Source organism: Lycium ferocissimum, chromosome 10, assembly GCF_029784015.1.
Source record: "Lycium ferocissimum isolate CSIRO_LF1 chromosome 10, AGI_CSIRO_Lferr_CH_V1, whole genome shotgun sequence".
NCBI lineage: Eukaryota > Viridiplantae > Streptophyta > Magnoliopsida > Solanales > Solanaceae > Lycium > Lycium ferocissimum.
In genome coordinates, this window is record NC_081351.1 from 37,546,815 (window position 1) to 37,558,898 (window position 12,084).

The 12,084-nt window shown below is 42.2% G+C and overlaps 1 pseudogene; it reads right to left on the reverse strand.

The window, feature by feature from the left end:
- Positions 1–11,053: 11,053 nt before the first annotated feature.
- Positions 11,054–12,084, reverse strand: part of LOC132034858 (sugar transport protein 5-like) — a 4,734-nt pseudogene continuing 3,703 nt past the window's right edge.

Below are 12,084 nucleotides of genomic sequence, written 5' to 3' on the forward strand. Positions count from 1 at the left end.
CAAGACAGTGGTACAAAAGGTTTGATTCCTTTACGAATGGGCAAGACTACAGACATAGTAAGTATGATAATTGTGTGTATTTTTAATAGTTTTCTGGTGGTTCCTTCGTTTACTTGTTGTTATATGTTGATGATATATTGATTGCTTGTAAATACAAGTCTTTGATCAACAAGTTAAAATCTCAACTTAATTCTAAGTTTGAGATGAAGGACCTTGGTGCAGCTACGAAGATTCTAGGTATAGAGATTCAAAGGGATCGAAAATGTAACGACCCTTCTGGTCGTTATGTGAATTAGGACTACATTGGGAATTTCGAGGCCGTGGGTGGATTCGTAGGACGTCTTTTTGTATGTATGCATGTTTTGGGTTATGTTTTTGAGGCCTTGGATGAAATGTGGGGTGATAGAGGGAAAACTAGACAGAAAATCGAGCTACTACCCAAAATGCATCACTGCGGCGTTGGGAGTACCGCTACAGCGGTACCGCTGTAGAGGGTGGGTTGACCGCTCCTAGCAGTCAATCATTTTATCTTGGGGCCGCTGTGGCGGGCCTTTGCCAACTACGGCGATACCGCTATAACGGTGAGCGAATTTATTATGGGATCGCTATAGTGGTGGCTTGGCCGCTATAGCGGGACTGCTGCAGCGGCGTAGTGACCGCTGCGGGAAGGCAGTATCCGTGTTTTAAGGCCTTAGTTTTATATTTTCATTCATAACACACCAACACACTTCCTAACAAGCACCTAGAGAGGATTTCCAAGCTAGGGCAAGCTAACCTTGAGAGGTAAGTCTCTTTGCTTTCCATTCTACCATCCCATTACCTCCGTTATTGTAATCATCTTCTTAGGTCTTTAATGGTAAAAGTGAAGTAGGAACCCTAGAATATCAATAAACCGTCTAAACTTGATGGGTGGGAATTATTAACTCGTATTTATCATTTAAATGGATCAATTAGTTGTTGTTTGTCGTAATTTGAACAATTAGAATAGTAAACTAATGATTGAGACCTAGGATTCTATAAAAATAGTGTCTTTGCCAAAGAAAACTGTTGTAATGGGAATGTTTGATAGAAGGTGGTATAAATTGATAGTTTATGAATATTAGAGGCTTTGATAGGTTGTTGATCACCTAGAAAATCACCCACCCTTAGAATGGGGAGAGGGAAGGGTATTTCTTGCCTTGGTATTTGCGAATTGAGCAATGTGACTCATTAAGCCTTCTATTTTTAGACCGCGAACGTATTAAGGCTTTGAGGAAAGGAAAGGCTGTAGCAGAGTGACAGGTATTGATCCAGCTCTACTCTGAGGTAGGTTACGGTTTACTTGGGTTAGACTTTGGTTAGTTGAATGTATGTTTTGTGATTTCATTAGGAGAAAGCATGTCTAGTATTCATTATATGATATTATGTGGTTAAGATCCTATGTGCTTGTGATTGAGTGTTGTGTAGGCTTCATTCCATTATTCCTGTGTGATTTAATCTGCAGTGGATGTGTTGTGATTGAGAAGTTAATATAGTCTTCTCGAGGGTATTGTGACATGAAATGATGAGGTGAATATGGATATTTAAAAAGTAAGAAACATTGTCCTATAAAAGGTATGACACGGCACACATATGGACTAGATTATGGGCTCGTGGTCCGAGGATAGTTTCAAAAATGAGAGGTTTATTATTATATCCCGTGTTCGAGGTTCGTTTTGGAGCGGAGGTTGTACTCGGGTCCGAGGAGTGTTTCAGAACGAGTGGTACATGAATACCATAGGTCCCCTGCAGGTCATGACTACTGATCTATGACATCAGATAGCATGTGTGTACAGGGAGTGGGGTTATGGTGGTAAATTTATTTCCATTATGGTTGACATGTTTGTGATTCTTGGCAATTTAGTGATTTGTTGTTATTGTCCGTGGTTGACTTATTGTGATGTATTGATATTCGTGTATGATTGACTGGCTTGTTCATTCTATTGATTTCATAAGATATGCATGATACTAATCTTAGTCGGATATTATAGATATTTATTAGGCAGATTTCTGGACATTATGGATATTTATTAGGCAGATTTCAGTTCTTAGACATGTTTTGGCTTAGAGTCTTGTATGATGACTTTTGAATTTTGAAGATTGTAATAGTTAGAACTTCCGCACTTACTACAGTATTTATGGCATGATTTGCTTGTTCTTTTGTTGTCAAATGAGTAATAATTGTTTAGCTTGATTTATATAAAAATCGTATTGAATGGATTAGGTGGTATATATGTTGATTCGCCCATTAGGATTTAGATGGGTGCCAGTCGTGGCGGGTTGGGTCATGACAAAGTTGGTATCAGAGATTTAGGTTCGTCGATCTCATCGTACCAGGACATGTCTATATATATATCTTGTAGATCGGTGCGAGTCATACATACTTATCTTCGAGAGGCTGCCGGACACTAGAAAAACTCCCTTTTCTTTCTTCTTTCGTGCTACTTGATTACAATTGGTATCTGTTGATTTAAATTGGTATCTAACTATCCTTCATTCTCTCGCAGATGGCGAGAACACACGCGGCAGCAGCTAGAAGTAGAGGAGTTGGCAGAAGGGAGGCCCCAGCTGGGGGTGGCATCCCATTGGTTGACACCGTGCCTCCAGTGGTCCCTAACGAGGCAGCCGGAGTTGCAGCCACGCCGGCCCGGCCCGGCGGCGGTACCGGTTCCACCGGGAGGCCGCAACTGCTCAGGGTGTACCAGGCGATGGCACAAGTGCTGAATCAGTTGCGTGGGTTAGCACAGGCCGGTGCTATACTAGTGGGTCCAGCAAGTAGGGGCATAGGGGTAGCGGCTCCAGATCCGAACAGAGCACAGGCTCTGGGGGTTCAGCACGCAGCAGCGGTAGCACCTCACTTGGATGAGGTTCAGGGTTTTGAGGCCTCCCTGAGGCCTGTTGCAGGGCCAGTGATGACTGGCGAAGAACATGATTTGTTTTTAAGGTTCACAAAAGTAAAGTCTCATGTGTTTTATGGTACTGAGTCGGAGGACGTTTATGAATTCATCATCGACTGTCATGAGCGGCTCTATAAGATGGGGGTCGTGGATAAGTACGGGGTAGAGTTTGTGATGTTCCAGTTCTTGGGTGATGCCAAGCTTTGGTGGAGGGCTCATGTGGAGTGTAGGCCAGGTGGGTCTCCTCTGTTGACTTGAGTCCAGTTTTACTCAGTATTTTTGAACAAGTACATTCCGCGTACTCTGAGGAACCGAAGGAAGGATGAGTTCGCTACTATTGATTAGGGGAACTTATCGGTTACTGTGTATGAGTCCCGTTTCCACTCCCTATCTCGATATGCTCTTCAGTTACTGCCCACTGAGGAGGAGAGAAAACGGCGGTTTGTGAAGAGGTTGAATACTGGGCTTCAGTTATCGGCTCTTCAGCTTGTAGCCACTGGGGCTTCTTTCCAAGAGGTAGTGGAGCACGTACATACTGTTGAGGGTATCAGGCATGAGAGTCAGGCAAAGCATGTAGAGAAGAAGGCCCGTAGGGGTGGGATGTTCAGCAACTCCTTTTCGAGAGGTCAAAGTTCACAGGTTTATTCAGGGCGTCTGGTTCAGTCCGCGATGCAAGTGTCAACTGGGGGGCCCATCAGGAGTAAATTATCAGGCTTTCGGTCAGCATGGAAGTTATACTGCTTCATCATCTTCTGTTCAGCGGCCTATGTTGTACTGTGCTTACTTCGAGTGTGGTGAGATAGGAAATATTAAGAGATATTGCCTCAGACTTAGACAGAGTGGGCAGGGGACTTAGTATCAGGCTCCCTAAGCTCCATATGCACTAGATGGAGGGGGTAAGGATTGCGCACAGATAGGGCGGGGCGGCCACACCGCGGGTAAGGGTGGTGCCCAGCCATACCGAGACAATTCTTAGGCAGGTAGAGGCGGACAGCAGCTCGGCAGGGGCGGGGCTCAGACTGGTAATGGTAATCGCGGGGGTACGCAAGCGACAGGGGGGCTTGATCATTTGTACGCCTTCCCAGGTAAACCCGAGATTGAGGCCTTCGATGCAGTTATCACAGGTACTATCTCTGTTTATGACCGTATGGCTTCTGTTTTGTTTGATCCGAATTCTAATTTTTCCTATGTATCTACCTATTTTGCTGTGGGTCTGGATATAATGTGTGATACTCTTGATACCCCTATTTTTGTGTCTACTCCTGTTGGGGATTCTGTGGTAGTGGATAGCGTCTACCCTGCGTGTGCAATTTCTTTTATGGGATATAGTACTTGGGCATATTTGATGATTTTAGACATGGTAGATTTCAATGTTATTTTAGGTATGAGTTGGTTGTCCCCGCTTTATGCTATACTTGATTGCCATTCTAAGGCTGTTACACTAGCCATGCCCGGGGCACCTAAACTCGAGTGGAAGGGTAACCTTAGTCCCCTCCCTAAGAAAGTAATATCATTTGTTCATACTAGGAAGCTAGTAGAGAAGGGTTGTTTAGCTTATCTGGCACATATCCGTGATACCAGTGCAGATACTCCATCCCTCGATTCGGTTCCAGTGGTACGCGAGTTTGCGGATGTGTTCCCCGTGGATTTGCTTGGTATTCCACCGGATCGTGATATTGACTTCAGGATTGACTTAGACCCAGGGACTCGTCTCATCTCTATTCCACTTTATAGGATAGCACCAGTAAAACTTAGGGAATTGAAAGAGCAGCTGCAAGATCTTCTGAGTAAGGGGTTTATTCGCCTGAGTGCCTCTCCGTGGGGTGCTCCTATGTTATTTTTTAAGAAGAAGGATGGGTGTATGCGTATATGTATTGATTACCGATAGCTGAATAAGGTCACTATCTGAAATAAGTATCCCATCTTCCGTATTGATGACTTGTTTGATCAGTTACAGGGAGCTTCGGTGTTCTCAAAAATTGACCTAAGGTCAGGATACTATCAGTTGAAGATTCGGGCAGAGGATGTTCCTAAAACTGCTTTTTAGACCAGGTATGGGCACTATGAGTTCTTGGTTATGTCTTTTGGGCTTACAAAGGCCCCAACTGCGTTCATGGATTTGATGAACAGTATGTTCAAGCCCTACCTAGACTCATTTGTTATAGTGTTCATTGATGATATCCTGGTGTACTCTAGGAGTAAGGAAGAGCATGAGAAACATTTGAGAATTGCTCTTGGAGTATTGCAAGAGAAGGAGTTATATGCTAAATTCTCCAAGTGTGAATTCTGGTTGTCTTCAGTGTCGTTCTTGGGGCATGTTATTTCGAAGGAGGGTATTATGGTGGATCCTCAGAAAATTGAAGTTGTTAAGGAATGGGCTAGGCCCAAGTCAGTGACTAAGATCCGTACTTTTGTGGGTCTGGCTAGCTACTATCGTTGGTTTGTGAAAGGGTTTGCTTCTATTGCTTCTCATATGACCCGTTTGACTCAGAAGGAGGTACCGTTTCAGTGGTCCGATGGGTGTGAGGATAGCTTTCAAAAGCTCAAGACATTATTGACTACAGCACCGATTCTGGCATTGCCCGTTGAGGGTAAGGATTTTGTTGTTTATTGTGATGCTTCACGTTTTGGTTTGGGTGTTTTTTTGATGCAGGAAAGGAAGGTGATTGCTTATGCTTCTTAACAGTTGAAGGTGCATGAGAAGAACTATCCTACTCATGATCTAGAGTTGGCAGTGGTGGTGTTTGCATTGAAACTCTGAAGGCACTACTTGTATGGTGTCCATAGTGAAGTGTACACAGACCATCGCAGTTTGCAGCATGTGTTCACTCAGGAAGATCTGAATTCTAGACAGCGGAGGTGGATGGAACTGCTGAAGAACTATGACATCACCATTTTGTATCACCCTGGTAAGGCTAATATGGTAGCTGATGCATTGAGCCGGAAGTCGGCTAGTATGGGAAGTCTAGCTCGTTTAATTTCTTCTGAGCGTCCGTTGGCTAGAGAGGCGCGGACTGCGGCGTAACGCTTTTATGAGGCTTGGATATCTCTAACACGGGCAGGTGTTGGCTTGTGTTGAGGCTCGATCATCATTTTTTAGAGCGATTAAGGCTAAGTAGTTTGAAGATGCTAAGCTATGTAAAATACGAGATAAGGTGTTGCGTGGTAAGGTCAAGGAGGCCATGACTGATGAGAAGGGCGTGCTGCGAATCAAATAGCGAGTGTGTGTGCCACGTGTGGGTGACTTGATTAAGACCATTCTGACAGAGGCTCATAGTTCGAGGTATTCTATCCACCCAAGTGTTACTAAGATGTATCGTGATTTGAGGTAACATCACTGGTGGACTAGGATGAAGCGGTATATTGTAGAGTCCGTTGCGCAGTGCCTAAATTGCCAACAGGTGAAGTATGAACATCAGAAACCTGGGGGTACATTGCAAAGGATGCCCATTCTTGAATGGAAGTGGGAAAGAATAGCTATGGACTTCGTGGTAGGTCTTCCAAAGACACTAAGGAAGTTTTACTCTATTTGGGTTATTGTTGACAGGTTGACTAAGTCTGCTCACTTTATTCCGGTAAGATAACTTATGATGCAGAGAAGTTGGCTAAGGTTTACATTTGGGAGGTGCTTAGACTCCATGGGGTTCATATCTCCATCGTGTCCGACAGGGGCACCACGTTCACATCCAGGTTCTGGCAATGTTTGCATAAAGAGTTGAGTACTAAGTTAGATCTTAGCACCGCCTTCGATCCTTAGACTGACGGGCAGTCTGAGCGGACTATTCAGGTTCTTGAGGATATGCTTCGTGTGTGTATGATAGACTTAGGTGGGCATTGGGATCAGTTCTTGCCCTTAGCCGAATTTGCTTACAATAACAGCTATCACTCGAGTATTGGTATGGCCCTATTTGAGGCATTATATAAAAGGAGGTGTAGGTCTCCTATTGGATTGTTTGATGTATTCGAGGTGAGGCCATGGGGTACTGATCTTCTGAGAAAGTCCCTAGAGAAGGTGAAGGTGATTCAAGCCAAGCTTTTGGCAGCACATAATAGACAGAAGGAGTATGTGGACCGCAAGGTCTGAGATCTCGAGTTTGAGGAAGGAGAGCAAGTGCTATTGAAGGTCTCACCCATGAAGGGTGTGATGAGGTTTGGGAAAAAAGGTAAGTTTATCTTGAGGTTCATTGGTCCGTTTGAGATTCTTAAATGTGTGGGGGAGGTGGCTTACAAGTTGGCTTTACCTCCGGGTTTATCAGGCGTTCATCCGGTGTTCCATGTGTCGATGTTGAAGAGGTACCACGGCGATGGTTCCTATATCATCCGTTGGGATTCGGTTCTGTTAGATGAAAATATATCGTATGAGAAAGAGCCCGTTGCTATCTTAAACAGGGATGTTCGTAAGTTGAGGTCTAAGGAAATAGCCTCCGTAAAAGTTCAGTGGAAGAATCGACCAGTAGAAGAAGCTACTTGGGAAACAGAGTCGGATATGCGTAGCAAATACCCTCGGTTTTTTCTCGAGTCAGGTAACTCCTCCCTAGATTCTTATCCTTGTCTGTTCAGGGACGAACGATGTCTTAATTTGTATCAGTTGTAACTACTCTTCCGGTCATTATGGGAATTTAGGACTCCATTGGGAATTTCGAGGCCGCGGGTGGATTCGTAGGGCGTCGTTTTGTATGTTTGCATGTTTTGTGTTGTGTTTTTGAGGCATTGGATGAAATGTAGGGTGATAGGTGGGCCACTGTAGCGGTGGATTGACCGCTCCCAGCGGTCCGCCATTTTCTCTTGGGGCCACTGTGACGGGCCTTTTCCCGCTACGGTGATGCCGCTATAGTGGGGTGATGACCGCTATAGCAGTAAGCGGATTTATTATGGGACCGCTATAGCGGTGGCTTAGCCGCTATAGTGGGACCGCTGCAGCAGCGTAGTGACCGTCGCAGCGGTCGACGGGAAGGCAGTATCCGTGTTTAAATGCCTTAGTTTTATATTTTCATTCATAACACACCAACACACTTCCCAACATGCACTTAGAGAGGATTTCCAAGCTAGGGCAAGTTAACCTTGAGAGGTAAGTCTCTTTGCTTTCCATTCTACCATCCCATTACCTCCGTTATTGTAATCATCTTCTTGGGTCTTTAATGGTGAAAGTGAAGTAGGAACCCTAAAATATCAATAAACCATCTAAACTTGATGGGTGGGAATTATTAACTCGTATTTATCATTTAAATGGATTGATTAGTTGCTGTTTGTCATAAATTGAACAGTTAGAATAGTAAACTAAGTGATTGGGACCTAGGGTTCTATAAAAATGGTATCTTTTCCATAGAAAACTATTGTAATGGGAATGTTTGATCGAATGTGGTATCAATTAATGGTTTATGATTATTAGGGGCTTTGATAGGTTGTTGATCACCTAGAAAACCACCCACCCTTAGAATGAGGAGAGGGAAGGGTATTTCTTGCCTTGGTATTTGCGAATTGAGCAATGTGACTCATTAAGCCTTCTATTTCTAGACCGCGAACGTATTGAGGCTTTGAGGAAAGAAAAGGCTGTAGCAGAGTGACAGGTATTGATCCAGCTCTACTCTGAGGTAGGTTACGATTTACTTGAGTTAGACTTTGGTTAGTTGAATGTATGTTTTGTGTTTTCATTAGGAGAAAGCATGTCTAGTATTCATTACATGATATTGTGTAGTTAAGCTCCTATGTGCTTGTGATTGAGTGTTGTGTAGGCTTCATGCCATTATTCCTGTGTGATTTAATCTGCAGTGGATGTGTTGTGATTGAGAAGTTAATATAGTCTTCTCGAGGGTATTGTGACATGAAATGATGAGGTGAATATGGATATTTAGAAGGTAAGAAACACTGTCCTGTAAAAGGTATGACAAGGCACACATGTGGCCTAGATTATGGGCTCGTGGTCCGAGGATAGTTTCGAAAACGAGAGGTTTATTATTATATCTTGTGTTCGAGGTTCGTTCCGGAGCGAAGGTTGTACTCGGGTTCGAGGAGTGTTCTGGAACGAGTGGTACATGGACACTATGGGTCCCCTAAAGGTCATGACTACTGAGCTATGACATCAGATAGCATGTGTGTACAACGAGTGGGGTTATGGTGGTAAATTTATTTTCGTTGTGGTTGACGTGTTTGTGATTCTTGGCAATTTGGTGATTTGTTGTGATTGTCCGTGGTTGACTTGTTCTGATGTATTGATATTCGTGCATGATTGTCTGGCTTGTTTATTCTATTGATTTCATAAGATATGCTTGATACTAATCTTAGTCGGCCGATGATGCTTACCGGTACATAGTGTTTGTACTCATACTACCTTGCTGCATTTTTTGAGTGCATATTTTGGTATAGAGACAGCTACTCGTCCTTACATCTAGCATGGAGGATAATTGCTGACAGATTTTGGGGTGAGCTCCTTCTCATGCCAGGCCGCCCGAAGATATTCTACTTATGATGTCTTTTGTTATTCTCGGACATGATGAATATTTATTAGGCAGATTTCAGTTCTTAGACATGTTTTGGCTTAGAGTCCTATACGATGACTTTTGGATTTTGAGAATTGTAATATTTAAAACTTTCACACTTACTACAATATTTATGGCATGATTTACTTGTTCTATTATTGTCAAATGAGTAATAATTATTTAGCTTGATTTATATAAAAATCGTATTGAATGGATTAGGTGGTATGTATGTTGGTTCGCCCATTAGGATTTAGATGGGTGCCAGTCATGGCGGGTTGGGTCGTGACAGAAAAGCTAGGAAACTTTACCTATCTCAGAGGAAGTATTTTGAGAAAGCCCTCGATAGGTTTAATATGTTTGATTGTAAACTTGTTTCTACTCCGTTTGCTGCTCATTTCAAACTATCTGCTGACTCTTGTCCTAAGTCTGAGGAGGACATTGAGAGGATGTCTACTATCCCGTATGCTAGTGCTGTTAGTAGCCTTATATATGCTAAGGTTTGCACTAGACCTAATTTAGCTTTTGTGGTAAGCATGGTGAGTCGATACATGCATAATCTTGGAAAGGATCATTTGAATGTCGTGAAGTGGAATCTTCATTATGTGAAAGGGTCCGTTAATATTAATTTGGTATTTGATAGAGCCAAGGCATCATCTTATGATATTGTTGGGTTTGTTGATTCTGATTATGGTGGTGATCTCCATCGTAGGAGGTCTATTTCTGGTTACATTTTTTCATTGTGCTCTGGTGCTATCTCTTGAAAGCACAATTACAGTTTATTGCAGCCCTTTCTACTACCAAAGCTGAGTATATCGCTGCAACTGAAGGTGTTAAAAAAAGTTACATGGTTGCGAGGTCTTTTTATTGATCTTGGTGTTCAACAGGGTACTATCATTGTATTTTCTAATAGCCAGAGTGTTATTCATCTTACCAAGGCTGATTCTCAACGCTCGAAGACCAAGCATATTAGTGTTAAATACCACTTTATCAGAGATACTATTGTTGTAGGGGAGATTGTGGTAAAGAAAGTTCATACATCAAAGAATCCCGCAGGTATGTTAACCAAGCCACTTGCTATTACTAAGTTTAAGCATTGCTTAGACTTAGTTGGTGTTCTTCATGCTTAAATTGCCTTTCGGGGTTTTATGGGGCTATGAGTGTTGATGTTGATGTATTTTGGTCCAAGGTGGAGATTGTTAGAATATGTCCCAAAAGGGTTTTATCGAAATTGTCCCATTCCAATTGGGATTCGATAATTGTCCCATTCCAACTGGAATTCGACTGGCTTGTCCCATTCCAACTGGGATTTTGAACGTCTTCAACCCCTATTTAAAGGAGATTTTAGGCCAGAACATCAAGAAAAAGAACAACTATCAAGACTATCAAGACTACACACAAGACTATATTCCACACTTGGGTTAGAGGGAGTTTTCATTGAGAGATTGTAATCTTTCGTTTCCTCTGATCTCGTTGCGTTTCGACACCCTGTTAAGATCGTTTTGTACTCCTCACCTTATAGTTGATTTATCTACGCTTCGTGCCCCATGGTTTTTCCTTGGGTTTTCACGTAAATCTTGTGTTCATTACGTTTATTGATTTCTTGCATTATTGTTCTTGTGTTGGTGCATCCTAATCGGTTCCGCTGCATCGCTCGTTTAATTCTTAACACTTGAAGTGACAGAGCATGGCCAAGAATGTTTGAGACAGCATAAATGTGGTGGCAAAGTTCACGGCCACACTTATGCTCCGTCCAGTTGATCGAATGTTCATCGGAAATATTTCGCTTGGAATGAGCCAACTTAGAGGACCCAATGACCAACCAAAACCAGCAGCATAGATACACATCAGGGCAAGTACATAGGCAGCATATTGCTTGCTAATATGTTTGCTTCCATTTTCACCTATTGAAGCTGCTAGTGTAGAAGCAATTGCTACCTTTACCAATGATACGCTCAATTTACACCTATTAATGGTATAACGTGGACGTTATCAAATATAGTAACCTAACGAGGTTGGGGTCAAATCCCACAGAGAATATGGTGTGAAAAGTTTACTAAACAAGTATTATACTAATCTTGCGGTCCTGGTGTATTCCAGAAAAGAGTTTTATAATTGATTTGGGTTGTGGACTAATTTAAAGTGACTGAAAATTTAAAGTTGTAAATATATGGGTAAAAAGAACCAAGGTTGTGTCCCCGTTAGATAAAGTGTATGATCATGGGTATCGATCTTGATATACTTCTAATGGACTGTTTGTATGGATGCACTTAACCTCTATATGAATCTAAACTATTTCCCAATAAGAAAAGATTATTTCTTTCTATGCTTTTTCCAAAGATAAGAAAGTATGAATGAAGAGCGGTTAATTATGCCAAGTAAATTCCTCTTATTCCTAAGTGAATCTATTAAACAAAGTTTAAAGCCCTGAGTTCTTGTTATTTGTTCTTACCTAACCCTAGCTATTTTCCCAAATAAACTAAAGTTTATGGCGTGAGCGAATGTTTGCAACCACTAACTATATGCTGAATACGAAGAACAAATAAACCCTAACAATCCATTATGCATATATTTTTCAGGATCCCCAATCACAAAACACCCATCCTTGGGTTCATAACCTTAGTAAAGGTGTTTAGTTATTCATGGCAATAAGAAAACAATAAAAGATTGAAGATTGCATAATTGAATTATTATAT